Consider the following 17921-nt stretch of genomic DNA (forward strand, 5'->3'; position numbering starts at 1 on the left):
CGGGGCGCGGGGGCGAGCCTAGAACCTGGGGCTTCCCAACCACAGGCCTACGCGGGCGCGCAGACGCAGAGATTCCGCCGCAGCCCAGGAGTAGGGTCCGGTTCCAGCCCCGCCCCTGACTCCTCCCCTTGGGCCCCGCCCCGTCATCCCCAGTAAGTAATAGGTCCAGGGCCGAGGCTCGGGGCTAACCCGGCGGCCCGGGGCGACCTTCCGGCTGCGCCTTTGTCCTTCGTTCGCACAGTGCTGGCAAAGGCTGGCTAGAAAACACTGAGTGGGGAGGTGCTAGCAGGGGATTTGTCGGCGGCTGTTGTGCATTTCCTCTTGCTCTGCATCTGGAGGTTTCTGTGTGATGGGGAAGGACTCCCCAAAGCATAGTATCGACATCCATGTTTTAGATTGTTCTGTGCTTCTAACTCTTCCTGCTGAATCCTCTAGACTCCTGCAGAAAAGACAAAATGCTGGAGAAAAAACCCTTGGGCTGCGGGAGACAGTTGTTTCAGCCTTTGTGTTTTTAGGTGAGGAAAGTGAGCCACCTAGAGTTAGGCCCCGGGAAGTAATTGCCCTCGAGCCCTGGTTCCAGGCTTCCTATTCTCAATGAGACAAGGCTGTCTACAAGTTATAACTTATTTTGTTTTGAAAATTAACTGAAAGTCTACCAAGTCAGTTTTGGAGTCAATAAGATATTAGTTTGAAAAATGACAAATTCATGACCTCATATATGATTCTTCTCAGAAATTTACTGAATGAGTATGATAATGTGTTTGAATTTATGTAAATGAGTGTAAAGCGTTTTAACGATGTGCCTAACGTCTCCCAGTGTTGACGTTAGACTTTGCACTTTGACGACCGTGCTGTCTTATAACAATATACATTTTAGACCCAAACAGGCAGGGTGCAGGGTGTAGGGCACTTCTTTTCAGAATGTCTGAATATTTATGCATCATGAAACCTTTGAAGCTTTGTTTCAAATTATTCTCAAAGAGTGTGTTTTTTGTTTTCTGGGAGGTGCCTCAGTAAAGGTTAGGAATTCTGCATTGCGATATTTTTCTTTTATTTGAGGGGATAGGCACTGTGCTCCACAATCTGCAAAAAGAACTGGAGGAGAAGAAGACTTTAAAAAAAAAATGTTTTTTAAGTTTGTCGGAGCTGTTCTGTATGCTGTTGCCCTTGTGACACCCCTGTCTGTAACCATTTATCACTGAGACATTTTCTCATCGGTAAACAAAGGATATATTCCCTACTTGATGTGTAGGGCTCAAGCTACTCAGCCTTCATGAATGTTAATGTGAATACAACCTTCTTTCTGCATATAGGTTACTTTTCTTATTTTAATGTCAATAGGCAGTGGAATCCATGTGAAAGCCCGAGAGATAGAATTTCAAGCACTTCTACAGGACTGCTACCTGTTTCCTTTGTATAAATACTTTCTCAATGACATGTGCATGCTCTTGAACCATTATTTATATTTGACAAAGGTGCAGTTATTGAGCTTTTTACAAAAAGACACTAATAGAATTATATCTTATTATTAGAATATACAAAGGAAGCAGTTGGCCATGAATTTTGGCCAAGTTCCAAAAAGCTGGCCAGAAGGAACAAGTACTTTGTCCTTGAGAAAAAGGATGTCCCTAGTGCTGAGCAAGGCCACAAGGATTTTCAGTTTTTTTAGATCTCATCTGACACAGTTTTTATTAAAAGACTGTAGATGAAAGAATATGTAGTTTCTATGAATGTGTATTTCTGACATTAAACATTTAGGTTTTGTGGTTTGCCCCAGAATAAAAATTGTATTTTAATAAGAGTGTAAAGTGATGCAACCAGTTAGGAGTGTTACTTGGAAATGTGAAAGTTAAAAATGCAATTGACTGAACTAGTACATTGCAAAGTAATTACCTTGGATTCACTTACAGATAAACGTGTAAGATTTAACAGATAGGTTCAGGAATGTTTACTACAGTAATAGCCAAAAATCTGAAAATATTCTAAATGTTCATCAATAACAGACTAGAAACTTCTGGTACATTTAAATAATGCAATATTATGCCTTTGCTCAAAACAATGAAGTTGTTTTTCTTATTTTCTAATTTATTCATTCATTTACCTAACACATTTTTTCTGGAGAAAAAGTATTTGTGAGACCTTTGTTCTAGGCATTGGGAGTACAATGCTTAAAAAGACAAAGTTTCCTTATTCATGGAGCTTCCATGACTAGATACATGGAAAGGTCTCCAAAACGTATTTTAAAGAGAAAAAAGTAAGCTGCCACATAGGAGGTATGTTATTCTTTTGTAATAAAATTTTAAATGCACAGCCCTCATCGCCCCCCCACACACACATTCATATATCTATATAGGAAAATGCATTTAATTTTTCTTTCTAGAAAATTACTAAAGGAATTTTTAACAGTGATTGAAAGGACTAGATGTGGCAGGAAACTTTGCCTTTTCTTTTTAGACCTCTCTACATAGACTGAATTTTTATTACCATGTGCTTTTATTATTATTTAAAAATATTAAGACTGAACATATTATTGATGAATAACTGGACTTGTTTTATCCACAGTTAACCAATAGTCAACCATGAACTCCTTAATCATTCCTGAGTCTCTTTGTACCTTGTGTTCAAGTAGTGAGTGTCTGTAAAAAAGAACGAGATCAAATCTGGTTCTTGGAAATCAAAAAAATGAAAGAGTAATGGAACTTTTAATTATTTTTATATTTCTTCTTTATTTCCCTCTGCCAGGTTTCTTTCATCCTTGCTTCTTAAATCTTTGCTCCTTCTTGTATCTTTTTATCAGCTGTTCCTTCTCATTCTACTTTCTAGAAGTAAAAAACTGTAGTACACCAAGGAAATACTTAAATGAATTTAAAACTGGATTATGAGAGGAAACCTAAAAAACCCCTCATCTCTGATCTTCAAACTATATGTAGAAAAAATTATTGTGTCTCTTCTCCAAAAGTCTTGAAAAAAACCAACAAACCAGACTGCATGATTCAGATTATGTTCTGCTAGAGATAAACCAGATGAGCTCCCTAGTTGCTGTTCACCCTGTGATTTTAAAGCATAGCGATTATCATAATCACAGCTCTGCCATAACGTGGATAAAAGAAGAGTCAAGTATACTTCAGGAGTTCAGAGTTGCTTATAAATGCAATTATAAATGCATTTATATATGCAAATATAAATGCTTATAAATGCAAATAAATGTCAGGGATATTAACTGTGACTTGAATGACTTCAAAAGTCTCTATCAATACAGACGTTACTAGATGAAAACTAGACTCAAAATACTATTCTTAAATTCTTTAGCTAGGTAGTTGTTACACATAGAAAGCAATAGTTATATATGTTTACAATTAAGTAGACTATAGTTTTTTTTTTAATAAATTTATTTATTTTTGGCTGTGTTGGGTCTTCGTTGCTGCACATGGGCCTTCTCTAGTTGCGGTGAGCCGGGTCTACTCTTTGTTGTGGTGCGCAGGCTTCTCATTGTGGTGGCTTCTCTTGTTGAGGAGCACGGGCTCTAGGCACACGGGCTTCAGTAGTTGTGGCTCGTGGGCCCTAGAGTGCAGGCTCAGTAGTTGTGGCGCACGGGCTTAGTTGCTCCGTGGCATGTGGGATCTTCCTGGACCAGGGCTCAAACCCATATCCCCTGCATTGGCAGGCGGATTCTTAACCACTGCACCACCAGGGAAGTCCCAAGTAGACTATAATTTGAAATGCCTTGTTTCCTGTGAGCTCTACAATTACTGTGGCCACATAAGTAAATTGGGGCAGGTGAATGCCCTAGGATCTATAACCTGCTTATTGCTTTGCCTACTCCTCCAACGACCTATGATGGTCAGACAGAATTAATTGAGTCCACTTCACCAAAGGAAAACGTGATAGATGACCCAGTCAATGGAACTGGGTGAGGGCATCTGGAATTGGAGGGCAAGTCAAAATAAAGTCCAGAGAGTGGATATCCAGTTAGATTTCTTAGGTATTCAGTAATGTGTTCATGGAGTCAGGAAGATCAGGAGGTGGGGAAGCATAAAGAAAAAATGAAGACATACCTGGAAAGGTCTCCAAAATGAAGACACAAAAGTGTTTTCTTGTTCTAGTCTAGGTCTTTCTAGATAGTTAAGAGACCACTCCTGTGACAGTCCTTAGCTTAACCAACAGTATTTGAAAAGACAAGATAGAAATTCAAAGCAAAGCTTCCATGCCCATATAAAGAATCATAGAACAGCAAGGTGCATATACCTAATGAGAAGGTAGTGCTCATCTGACAAAATATAGACAGAAATTACATCTATTCATTTGACAAATATTAACTAAGCATCTACTGGATTTCAGGCTCTGTTTTAAGCACTGGGGATCTGTAGTAAACAATCAGGCCCAAATCCTTGTTTTCATGGAGCTGAGTTTCTTGTGGTGGAAGAGAGATAAAATAAATAAATGAAACATTAGTATGTTAGATAGTGATAATTTAATGGAGGAAAACTAAGTAGGGAAGGAGGTTGCCGTAGTTTGTTGTTTTTATTGAAGTTGATTTACAATGTTATGCCAATGTCTGCTGTACAGCAAAGTGACTCAGTTATATACGTATAGACATTCTTTTTTGCAGTGTTTTGGGTGGGGTGGGCGTTGCTTTTGCAATTGGGTAGGTAAGGAAAGGCCTGATTGAAAAAGTGATAGACACAGGCCTGAAGAGAGTCAGTTTGTGAGCCATGTTGGCACATGGGAGGAGAGCTTGCCAGGCAGAAGGAACAGCCAAGTGCCAGGTCTAGAGGAATTGTGCAGTGTATTGGAGGGACAGCAAGAAGGCCGGTGTGGCTGGAGTGGATTGCACAAGGTCAGAGAGCAACAGGACATGAGGTTTAGAGGGAGACAAATCAGATAGGACTTTGTAGGCCATTCCCAGGACTTGGGCTTTTACTCCCAGCAAGATGGGAAACCATGGGAGGGTTTGGAGCAGAGGAGGACATTATCTACCTTTTAAATGGATCATTTAGGAGAGCCAGGATAGAAGCAGGTAGATCAGTTAGGAGGCTATTGCAGTAACTAGAGCAGGAAAGAGGTTGGAGTGAATCAGAGAGAACATAATATATCAGATTGATTTGGATTAAAAATACTTGGTTTAAAAATATTTTTTCAAAGCACCCAATTTCGTGAGGTTGCTCCATTTTGGTTTTTAAGATATTTTTCACTGGTTCCTTCTTGTATACCTTCATTAGTGAGTCTCTTTTCCCTGTTAATACTAAATAAGGCAGATTTACCACTGTAGCAATTGTTGCATCTAAGTTTCCCTTCTCCCTTCTCACCATGTTTTCTTTTATTTACAGTTAAGGTTGAGCTGATTTTTTTCCTCTTTTTTCCAAGCTTTAATCCTATCGGGCTTCTAAATCCTTTCAGAATTATTTGAAGCAAAGAATGCCTGCTGACTTCAAAGAGGGTTTCACACTTGGATTTACCCGCTGCGGCATATAACGAGAGTAGTGGAACCTTCCTTCTTTTCCACAGAATAGTGTGTTTGGCAATAGTATATGTTGACCAGTGAACAGTCTGTTAAGAAGAAACACACTGAAACTCATTTTTTTTGGATCTGTTATTTTGAAAAGGACTTATTTTCCTTTCTAATATTCTAAATCTAATCTGTTATTTTATAGGAGAATCGATTTGTATTAATAGAAACTTGATTTACTTCCCTTTTATTACCTTGCCTTTAAGGTTACACTATAGATTTGCTTATCTATAGCATAACATAATATAAATGAATAATTTGTTTATAAAGATTTCTAAATCTTATTGCTTCACTACAGCAGTCCTCAAAAGAAAATTCCTTGTGTATTACTCTTGGCTTTGTGAAAGACAATTTATATAGATTTTATAATTAATGCCGATGCAAAAGAAGGGATTAGCTTGAGAAAGAATAATTCTTTGTATAAAAATATTATGGTTGGGCTTCCCTGGTGGCAGAGTGGTTGAGAGTCCGCCTGCCGATGCAGGGGATGCGGGTTCGTGCCCCGGTCCAGGAAGATCCCACATGCCGCGGAGCGGCTGGGCCCGTGAGCAATGGCCGCTGAGTCTGCACGTCCGGAGCCTGTGCTCCGCAACGGGAGAGGCCACAACAGTGAGAGGCCCACGTACCGCCAAAAATAAAAATAAAAAATTATGGTTGCTCATAAGACAAAAGCCATTAAAACCATTACATAATCTAGTCTGGTAAAATAGATATGCTAGCTTTTCTGCTTTATTTGGTTTTAGCAACTGGATGGGATAGAGTTTGGTGGTGAATGTGATGTGAATACACGAAAGGGTTTATACTAAATCTTTTTTCTTCCCGCCTTGTCCTACCTTCCATGAGCCATATTCACCTTTCTCTAAATATCTGTCCTTTCCCCATTAAAATTCCAATTTCATAATAATTGAAAGTGGGAACTACTATTGCTGGTTGGGTGTGTGTAATGAGAGCACCTAAAGGCATTGCTAGTAGACTGGAAAACTTCAACAAGGAGATTATGATAAGAATGGTAACATCTACTTCTTTCAACATTTGTGAATTAAGGCAGTTTTATGCAAAACTGACATTTCAATAGCTATACCAGCTTTTGTCAAAGTGTGGTCTGCCAAACTTGTCTAAGTGTGGTCTTACCAATCCCCAAGACTCCTTCATAGAGTCCTCAAGGTCAAAACTATTTTTGCAATAATTCTAAGTTATTTGCCTTGCTCACTGTGGTATCATTTGTACTTGCGTGAATGAATCAAGGCCGTGGCATCAAACTATATTAGTAGTCATTATATTGCTCACTGCTACATACTCATTTTTTATTTTTAATTTTATTTATTTATTCATTTATTTGGCCGTGCCACACAGCTTGCAGGATCCTAGTTCCCCAACCAGGGATCGAACCTGGGCCTGCAACAGTGAAAGGGCCAAGTCCTAACCACGGGACTGCTAGGGAATTCTCCATACTCATTTTTTCTTTTAAAAAAAACCCTTTACTTGAGAATGTTCCTTAATTATTAAATTTCAACCCTTGACTACTTATTATTATTCTTTCTGATGAAATGTTAAAGCTGCATAAAGTTCTTCTACTACATATCAAAGTACAGTGGTTGTTTGGAAGAAAAGCCCTTGAGTTGAGTTGGAAGCTGAACAAGCCATTTTTATCATCGGACACAAATTTAATAGAAAGAATGACTGATAGAAAAACTATGGTCAATAAGACTTGGATATTTGGTGGACATTTTCTTGGAAATGGACAGAGTAAGCCAGTTACTTCAAGGAAAACAAGACAGCATTTGCTACCATTGATAAAATTCAAGCTTTATCTCAAACAAAATTTAGATTTTAGAAAACTTTTATTGCCTCTATAAGTTTGGCAGCTTCCCAAAACTGAAAGAATTTTGTGATGAAATTGGTGGTGATATTGTAATAACATGGTGTTTTAAATATCATATTATGAAAAGTATCAACTCTTAAACAATGTTCATAACTCAGTATACCTAATATTTTCCAAATGTACAGTGTTACAAAATCATGCACAGATAAAAGATGCATTTAAAGTATAAGGCCAAGGGGGACTTCCCTGGTGTCTGAGACTCTGCGCTCCCAATGCAAGGGGCCCGGGTTCCATCCCTGATCAGGAAACTAGATCCTGCGTGCCACAGCTAAGACCTGGTACAGCCAAATAAATAAATAAATATTTTTTAAAAATGTAAAGTATAAGACCAAGGGATTTTAATGTGAGTAAATAAAAAATGCTTATTGATATGATTTCACATGCCACATTGCAGCTAACCTTTAAGAAACTATCACTTACTGAGACTTGATATAGTTATCAAAGACAAATATCTATAATTATCTGAAAAACTTGCTAAAATTCTTTTTTCCTATCTTAACTAAATAAATATGAGAAGCTGGATTTTCTTCATATACTTCTACCAAAACAATATATAACAACAGACCAAATGCAGAGCAAACAGAAGAATCCACCTGTCATTAGTTCTAATAAATACCTTTAGCAAAGTTGTGGGAAGCAAGATCAATGCATAAAAATCACTAGTATTTCTATACACTGCAATGAACAATCTGAAAGAAAATTTAGAAAATAATTCCATTTATTATAGCACTGAAAAGAATAAACACTTAGGAATATATTTAACCAAGAAGGTGCAAGACTTGTGCACAAAAAACTACAAAACAATGCCGAAAAAATTAAAACAACATCAATAAATGGAAAGGCATCCTGTATTCATGGACTGGAAGACTTATGATTTTTAAGATGGAAATACTCCCCAAAAGTGATCTACAGTTTCAATGCAATCTCTATCAAAATCCCAATGGACTTAGAAATGGAAAAGCTAATACTAAAATTCATAACGAATGGCAAGGGATTCCAAACAGTCAAAACACTCTTAACAAAAAAAAAAGCAAAGTTGGAGGACTCATGTTTTCCAATTTCAAAACTTACCACAAAGCTAAACTAATCAATACAGTGTTGTACTGGCATAAGGATAGACATACAGAATATTTTCAATGGAATAAAATTGAGTTCAGAAATAAACCTATACATCTATAATCAATTAATTTCTTTTTTTCTCTTTTATTGATTTTTTAAAATTATTTTTAACTTTTTTTTTTTTTGCAGTACGCGGACCTCTCACCGCTGCGGCCTCTCCCGTTGCGAAGCAAGGCTCCGGATGCGCAGGCTCAATGGCCATGGCTCACGGGCCCAGCTGCTCTGCGGCATGTGGAATCTTCCCGGACCGGGGCACGAACCCGTGTCCCCTGCATCGGCAGGCGGACTCTCAACCACTGTGCCACCAGGGAAGCCCCTATTTTTAACTTTTTAAAAATTTTTTTTAATTGAGTTAGAGCTGATATACAATATTATATAAGTTACCGGTGTACAATATAGTCATTCATAGTTTTTAAAGGTTATAGTCCATTTATAGTTATTATAAAATATTGTCTATAGTCCCTGTGTTGTATAGTATATCCTTGTAGCTTATTTTATGCATAATAGTTTCTGCCTCTTAATCCCCTAGCTCTATATTGCCCCTCTCTCCTTCCCTCTCCCCACTGGTAACCATCAGGTTTTTTTTTCTATATCTGTGAGTTTGTTTCTTTTTTGTTATATTCACTAGTTTGTTGTATTTTTTGGATTCCACATATAAGTGGCATCATATGGTATTTGTCTATTTTTGTCTAACTTATTTTATGTAGCATAATACCCTCCAAGTCCATCCATGTTGTTACAAATGACAATTTCATTCTTTTTTATGGCTGAGTGGTATTCCATTGTATGTATTACCGATCTTCTTTACTCATTCTTCTGTTGCTGGACAGAAGATCACTTCCATATCTTGGCAATTGTAAATAATGCTGCTATGAACTTTGAAGTGTGTGTATCTTTTCGAATTAGTGTTTTTGTTTTTTATATATACCCAGGAGTGGAATTTCTGGGTCATGTGGTAATTCTATTTTTAGTTTTTTGAGAAATCTCCATACTGTTTCTAGTTGGCTGTACCAATTTACATTCCCAGCAAAAGTATATGAGAGTTGCCTTTTCTCCAGATCCTCTCCAACATTTGTTATTTGTGTTCATTTTGAAGATAGCCATTCTGATAAGTGTGAGATGATATCTCATTGTGGTTTTGATTTGCATTTCCCTGATGATTAGTGATGGTGAGCATCTTTTCATCTGCCTGTTGGCCCTCTGCATTTCCTCTTTAGAAAAATGTTTATTCAGATCTTCTGCCCATTAAAAAATTTTTTTTGATGTTGAGTTGTATGAGCTGTTTACATATGTTGGATATTAATCCCTGATCAATCATATCATTTGCAAATATTTTCTCCCATTCAGTAAGTTGTTTATTTGTTTTGTTGATGGTTTCCTTTGCTGTGCAAAAGGAATAAACTTACCTCAGGAGATAAAAGACATGTACTCAAAAAACTATAAGACACTGATGAAAGAAATTGAAGAAAACACAAAAAGATGGAAAGATATACTGTGTTCTTGAATTGGAAGAATTAGTATTGTTAAAATGACCATACTACCCAAAGAAATCTACAGATTCAATGCAATCCCTATCAAAACACCAATGACATTTTTCACTGAACTAGAACAAATATTATATTTAAAAATTTTGCAAGGAAACACAAAAGACTTTGAATAGCCAAGACAATCTTGAGAAAGAAGAACAGAGCTTCAGGAATCACATTCCCTAACTTCAGACTATACTGCAAAGCTACAGTCATCAAAACCATATGGTACTGGCACATAGATCAATGGAAAAGGATAGAGAGCCCAGAAACAAACCCACACACTTATGGTCAGTTAATCTATGACAAAGGAGGCAAGAATATACAATGGAGAAATGACAGTCTCTTCAATAAGTGGAGCTGGGAAAACTGGACAGCTGTATATAAAAGAATGAAATTAGAACATTCTCTAACACCATACACAAAAATAAACTCAAAATGGATTAAAGAGTTAAATGTAAGACTGGCTACTATAAAACTCCTAGAGGAAAACGTAGGCAGAACATTCTTTGACATAAATCCAAATTTTTTTTGGATCTGTCTCCTACAGTAATGGAAATACAAACAAAAATAAACAAATGGGACCTAATTAAACTTAAAAGCTTTTACACAGCAAAGGAAACCATAAACAAAATGAAAAGACAACCTATTGACTGGGGGAAAAATATTTGTAAATGATACTACTGACATGGGATTAATTTCCAAAATATACAAACAGCTCATACAGCTTAGTATATATATAAAAAAAGAAAACAATAAAAAATGTGCAGAAGACCTAAATAGACATCTCTCCAAAGAACACATACAGATGGCCAACAAGCACATGAAAAGATTCTCAACATCACTAATTATTAGAAAAATGTAAATCAAAACTGCAATGAGGTATCACCTCATACCAATCAGAATGGCCACATTAAAAAGTCTACAAATAATAAATGCTGGAGAGGGTGTGGAGAAAAAGGAACCCTCCTACACTGTAGGTGGGAATGTAAATTGGTTCAGCCACTATGGAGAACAGTATGGAGGTTCCTTTAAAAACTAAAAGTAGAGACACCATATGATCCAGGGATCCCACTCCTGGGCATATATCCAGAGAAAACTATAATTCAAAAAGATACCTGCACCCCAATGTTCCTTGCAGCACTATTCACAATAGCCAAGACATGGAAGCAACCTAAATGTACATCGACAGATGAATGGATAAAAGAAGATGTGGTATATATGTACAGTGGAATGTTAGGAAAGATGTTAGGAAATTCATAATTCAGTACAGTACTTCAATTTGACAAATGTATAATAATTTCAAATGTGATTTTTCCTGTTATCTAGGTAGCTATGCTAATAATACATAATTTACTGATTATTGATTATGTGCCAATTATTGTTCTAAGAGATTTGTTATGTGTATTGGACTATTATTTTTATTTTTAATATAATATTTTGAAGAATAATTTGAGAATAAGGTACAGACTTCATGACTCTTCATCCCTAAATACCTCAGCATATGTTATATTTCCTGAGGAGGACATTAACTCAAGAAATATAATATGATAAAATCTTATTCTCTAATATTCAGTTTACATGTAGACATCCAAGATTGTCCTGATTATGTCCTTTATCTGTTTTCTTTTTGTTTTTATTTATTTATTTTAAAATAAGATCCAAGATTTAATCAAGGTTCATGCATTGCATTTAGTTTTCATGCCTCTTGAGTTTCTTTTAATTTAGAAGAGTCCCCCAGCTCTCCTCCCCCATCTCAGTTACTTTATCTTACACAACTTTGATATTTTTGAGAAATCTAGTCTGCAGTTGTTTTGTAGCTGTACCTCAATTTGGATTTGTTTGATTGTTTTCTCATGATTAGATTCTGGTTAAATTTTGGGGGACAAGAATCCTACATGGGTGATGTTGGGTACTTCTCAGTGCATCATATCAAAAGACACACAATGTGTAGATTTGCCTCCTTATTGGGGACCAGGCACTTTTCTAAGTACTTAACACACTTAATTTTAAAACAATTTGTTGTAGGTATTTCTTTTATTTCTTATGGGTTCCAGTACTTTGTAAGGATGCTGAGAGATTGTGTCTTGTCTAACTAAGGTCAGCCATCTAGTAAATAGTATAGAGCAGAGTTCTGAGCTCAGTTGTTCTAGAATCTGCAAACTTAACCACTAACTAACATTGTAAAGAGACTGATAACTGATTTTGTGATTTTTATCTTTTACCTACAGGGTATATAAGTGGAATCCAGGAGATTGATCTTGAGGCTTGTCGTGAGAATTCCTTTGGAGAGAGCTGTCATTGTGCTGTGCATTCCACTTCTGCCACGCCCAGGCAAGAGTGGTAGAGAGTCAGAGAATCGTTTAGAGAACTTGACATGGAGTTTGAGGGACAGATAGACTGGTACCTGACTCATCCTAAAAAAGTCAAAAGGTGAGTTTGACGCTGCTCTGAGGTAGAGTGATGGCAAGGGAAAGGTGTGTTCTGAGGGTCAGTTGTGGACATGAGAGAGAGTCTAAATCTTTTAAAGATACCACACTCAAGAGGTATATCTGGAAGAATGAAGCTACCCCTACCCTCAGGATCTGTGACAGACTGTGAGAAGGCAGGGGCTGAAAGGTTAATTGTAAGTGGCCTGCCCAGGGAAACATAGCCCTCCCATGTCGGAGATCCCCATAGATGAGACTCTTCGAAGAACTCATTTAGGAAAGAACATTTCTTTACCTCTGTATATCTCTTTCCCTTCTTTCCAACTCTGAAGGACCCATAAAAGAGCACAGTAAAATGGATAAGTTTAAGAGTTGGGAGGGGGCTTCCCTGGTGGCGCAGTTGTTGAGAGTCCGCCTGCCGATGCAGGGGACACGGGTTCGTGCCTCAGTCCGGGAAGATCCCACATACCATGGAGCGGCGGGGCCCATGAGCCATGGCCGCTGAGCCTGCGCGTCCGGAGCCTGTGCACCGCAACGGGAGAGGCCACAACAGTGAGAAGGCCGCGTACCGAAAAAAAAAAAAAAAAAAAAAAAAAAGAGTTGGGAGGAATCGAGAAAAAGAATGACCACGCCCTCCTTCTCCATTGTAGGCTATATCACCTGGATCAGACACAAGCAAGAACAGACTGACTCTCAAAGCGTAAATGGGAGGGAGGTTAAGCTTTGCTTATACTATCTGAGCATGAGATCATTTGTTAGTAATTGAAAAGTGAATGTGAAACATGGGATCCAACCAAGATTTCATCCTGGGACAGAGAAGAATGCAGCGTAGCTTTAATGAGTCAGTGGTGGGAAAGAACAAAACTGAGTTAATTTAATAAACTGGCTACTTTGGTGTGGAACCCCTTTCCAGTATTTCTCCTCAGGTAACTCTGGAAAACAGCGTCATCCTCCATCACTGCCAGACTGCCTCTCATCTTTGACTTTAATTTAGGAAGAGTTGTTTAATGGTTATTCTCCTTCTGGGAAATGTCCAGAGATGTGTGCTAAGCACAGTTTTGTGAACTGCAAACAGTGTGAACTGCAAACAGAACTTTTCCAGTTGTTGAATGGAGGAGATTATCACTGACAACATAATATTTTTCAGTAGTACCACCCAAATCCTGCCCCTACAACGGGAGCCAACCACAGCTGTCTGAGCATGGGCCAAGCATGTGTTGGGAAACCCATTCTGCTCTGGCCATTGAGCCTGGAACATGGACAGTGCTTGTCCACTTCCCCATCCAACTCCCAGTACTACATCTTTAAACTAGGTTGTGCAGGCAGCGCTCAGTGGCAGAGTTCTTTGTCTCTTTCAACTCAGTCCCATTCTGCCCCTCTTCTTGCTTCCCATTCTTCTCTCCTTTCACACTGTTCCTAAGATGAGCCAGCTTCTCATCTTTGGCTTTACCTTCTGTTTTCCAGCGCTAGGCTTTCTCTCGAGACCCTAGAGGAGATGTGGTGTTTCTGATTGGAGGTAGGATGGTCATCCATAGTAGGATCTGCTTTTGCCCTCTAGTTCCATTTGGGTTAAATCCCACTCAGTCCCACTCCAGCAGCCCTACACCTCTCTCTCAGCTCCTCCAATCCCTCAACGCACCCATACTACCTGCTTCTGGGCCCCTCAAAGTAGCAAAGGGAGGAAGCCTGGCACATTATTTAGTCCCCATTTTGTAGAACGGTTATAGGAGCAGAGTCAATATGGAAAAGAGTTTTCTCCTCCTACCATCATCTCAAATAGAGAAGGGCCTCCACTGAAGTGCCTCACGACTGTCTGAGAGTACCCCTAACAGAAGGACGAGTGAAAAATTTTAAGTAAGTAACTGTAAGTATATCCAACTTATAAAATATTTATTAAACAAGGGGGAAAGGGCTTCCCTGGTGATGCAGTGGTTAAGAATCCGCCTGCCAGTGCAGGGGACATGGGTTCCAGCCCTGGTCCAGGAAGATCCCACATGCCGTGGGGCAACTAAGCCCATGCACCGTAACTACCGAGCCTGTGCTCTAGAGCCCACGAGCCACAACTACTGAGCCCACATGCCACAACTACTGAAGTCTGCATGCCTAGAGCCCATGCTCCACAACAAGAGAAGCCACCGCAATGAGAAGCCCGTGTACCATAACAAAGAGTAGCCCTCGCTCTCCACAAGTAGAGAAAAACCTGCGTGCAGCAACAAAGACCCAAGGCAGACAAAAAAATAAATCCAAAAAAAAAAAACAAGGGGGAAAAAGGAACATTAATTCATTCATGTGTTTAGGGAAAGGGGCTGAAAATGTTAAATAATTTAAAATTAAACAAACTGCATAAAATTAAATAAATGTCTTTTATTCTATTGAATGATGATGATAAAGAACTGAATGGGCTGCCATTTTAAATTAGGAGCAAAATTGTGTATTAGATTAAATTATATAAAATTGCTACTATTCAACAATTTTGCCATTGTTTGACCATTTTAACGTAAGAAAATATCAGTTTCATGTGGTTCAGCCTAATATTGATGTTTTAAAGGCATTTCTGATAGTATTTCTCTGGTGTAAATAAATGATAATATATGTTAGTCTAAATTTTTTCTTTTATATTATTTTCAATTACTTCACACTGCCAGCAGAGTGTGTTGGGTGCCTGGTGATATCAAAGGAAATTTTTATAATAAAAATGTATGCTTAGACACATCTGGTTATGATTTGCTTTTCCTTTTCTCCAATTGCATAATTCAAGTTGATGCTGCATAATTCTTTCTTCTTTTATTCCATTCCATATGGTGGCAGAACAACTACCAAAAGATGAATACTTTCAGTACCTTTCATATCAAAGCTGCAGCTTTCACATTCTGTTCTATTGACACCGCATTTTGGCAGTGGATTAAGGGACACAGTTAAAATCTCTGCTCATAATTGGTTTTATTTGGGAAAGATTTTCTTTGAACTGGTGACCACCCGTGATTTTACAATTATCAAAAATTAACCAGCTCAGCATTTCTTATAGGAAATATTCACAATTCACTTCTTTGCTTTTAGAAGAAAAAAGAAAAGGAAAAAGAGAAAAAAGAAAAACTAAGGAGTATGAGTGAACATTTTGTTTGGGAGTGTTCCATGTGGGATTACTCTAATGCAATGCTAAGGCTGTATTTGTCTGCGTAGTACTCTTTCAAGCATAATCTTAAAAACCTTTTTTTCTTTTTCAGAACCCTACAAAGAGAAAAACTCAAAAGAATTTAGATTTTCTGAAAAGTGAGACAATTCCAGTGTAATTTTCTGATATGACCTGACTTACAATACAAGCTACAGACAAAGCAAGGAAGCTTTCTGCAGAATACTCTTTTTTTCTTTCCTTTCTTTAAACCATTTTCTTGAGATATAATTCATGTACCATACAATTCATCCATTTAAAATGTACAATTCAATGGTTTTGATATATAACGTTATTAATGTTGAAAAGTAATAGTAAAATAAATATAGCATAAAGTTTGCCATTTTAATCATTTTGAAGCATCAGTTCAGTGGCATTAATTACATTCACGATGTTATATATCATCATGATCCACTTCAAAAACTTTTTCATTACCTTAGCCAGAAACTGCAAAGAGTACTCATATGCATTTCAGTATGAGTTGAAATTCCTGTGGCTGTATGAAATTGTTTAAGTTAAGAAAGCTGACTGGATATTTGGAACGTAAAGCCCTCCAAACTTAAGTCTAAGGCTGCTGGCAACGATGTCTGTTTTAAGTAGACAAGCACCCACGCATACATATACTTTGCAAGGCCCTGCGTGATCTCCAAACATAGCATCAGTCAAACCTCTCTTCCCACTGGGCTTGACTTTCCCACCCATGTGGGGAATAGACAGCGGGAGCTTTGTTTGCAGTGGCTTTGTTTCCTTGCAGCCATTGGTAAAATAAACATTACCTCAGTTTGAAGAAGTTCTTGGTAGAACTTGGGGGTCCTGGGATAGCAGATCCTATGGCCCAACCCCGATGACGTCATAATTTTATCTGGTGTAGACTCGCCCCACTGAAGATAATTGCATCACAGCGTCCTGTGTGGATCCTCGTAGGACTGGCTTAGGTCAGAAGATGTTAAATGGGAGACTCCTTGGGTCTGGGAAGATGTATAAAGGAGGAATACTGAAGAGAACCTTGCCCTCTCTCACATTAGCCTGCCCTATATGTCAATGAAGCTTCAAAGACATTACAGGGTCTCACCGGGCAGATCCATACATGTAAAAATTTCTCATTTCATTGTTGGACAGTATTGATGAGCTCTACACTGAATTTAGCCCCGTGATAACTGAAAATACACACAGGGAGTATTTAGGTTGAGAAATCAGACTCATTTTGTGACCCTATCCACTTGAAACTTATGTGATTATAAAAAAAATGTGAAGAAATCTCAGTATTTGAAAATAGAAAAGATGAGTTTTACAATTTTGTATTTGTTGAAGGGGGAAAGTGGACCTTAATAAACAGAAAGATTTAGTAGTTAACATGCTTGTCCTGGTTCTTATTAATTATGCCTCTAGATGGGATATATAAAAATGGAATTTAAGGAATCATATATTAAAGATTTAAAGGTTTTCTATCAAAAGAAAATCTCTCCTCCCTGCCCTCCTCCCCCATATCGCCCAGGAAATTAGATATTTGAATTCAGCATTTGACAAGCTTACCACAGTCCACAGAATGTTTTTAGAAACTTTAAATTCTTTTTCACTGTATTATCAGGCAAGTAAATGTAAGCTTATTACAAGATAATTATGCAAAGAGTGGAAACCTTATAGTCTATCCTCATAAATAAAGTGTCGACAGAAATCATAATCCTGACCCAAATAGAACTTGATATTAGGAACGAAGGATTTGTTTGCCTTGCTTGCTCCCAAACCTCAAGTAATAAATCTCAAAAGCTTCAATATTGATTCAACAAAATGAATGGCTGAGTCACACAGAACGACTCTGACAAGTGGACAAATGCTGCCATGGCGACATTTTGATATGCAGTGTGGTTACTGAGGTTTGCTGGTTTCTTCCCCTGCCATTAAAGCAAAATGACAAACCACGGGAAGTACCACACACAGCGTGCCTAAACCAGAGGCAACTAGGAAAAAAGATTTAATTAGCTGTTCTTAAAGGATTAAAAATTCCATACACATTTGTATCTAATTTATGGGCAAATTCCTTTTAAAATATGAGAAAAACTGTTCTGAGACATGCTTCTTGTTAAGAAATAGAAATTATTATTAATGTAAAAAAAGTCTCAGACAGCATTTTCTGTAAATGTTTTGTAAACAGATTTCTTGAGGAAAAAACACTTTTAACTTGGCAAGATAAAGTTTTAGAATATTTTCTACAGCACATAAAATTGTACTTAATTCATTCTTTGCCAAATAATGGAATAGATATTGCATATGGCCATAATAAAAAACAGTA

General features: G+C 37.7%; 1 long non-coding RNA gene across 1 annotated transcript; it reads left to right on the forward strand.

The window, feature by feature from the left end:
- The first annotated feature begins 17 nt into the window (after positions 1-17).
- Positions 18-16888, forward strand: LOC137221485 (uncharacterized). Its single transcript, XR_010942029.1, has 3 exons — positions 18-152; positions 8637-12466; positions 15687-16888. It is a non-coding gene; the product is annotated as an uncharacterized lncRNA (long non-coding RNA).
- The last annotated feature ends 1033 nt before the right edge of the window (positions 16889-17921 follow it).

This window comes from Pseudorca crassidens, chromosome 3 (assembly GCF_039906515.1).
Source record: "Pseudorca crassidens isolate mPseCra1 chromosome 3, mPseCra1.hap1, whole genome shotgun sequence".
NCBI lineage: Eukaryota > Metazoa > Chordata > Mammalia > Artiodactyla > Delphinidae > Pseudorca > Pseudorca crassidens.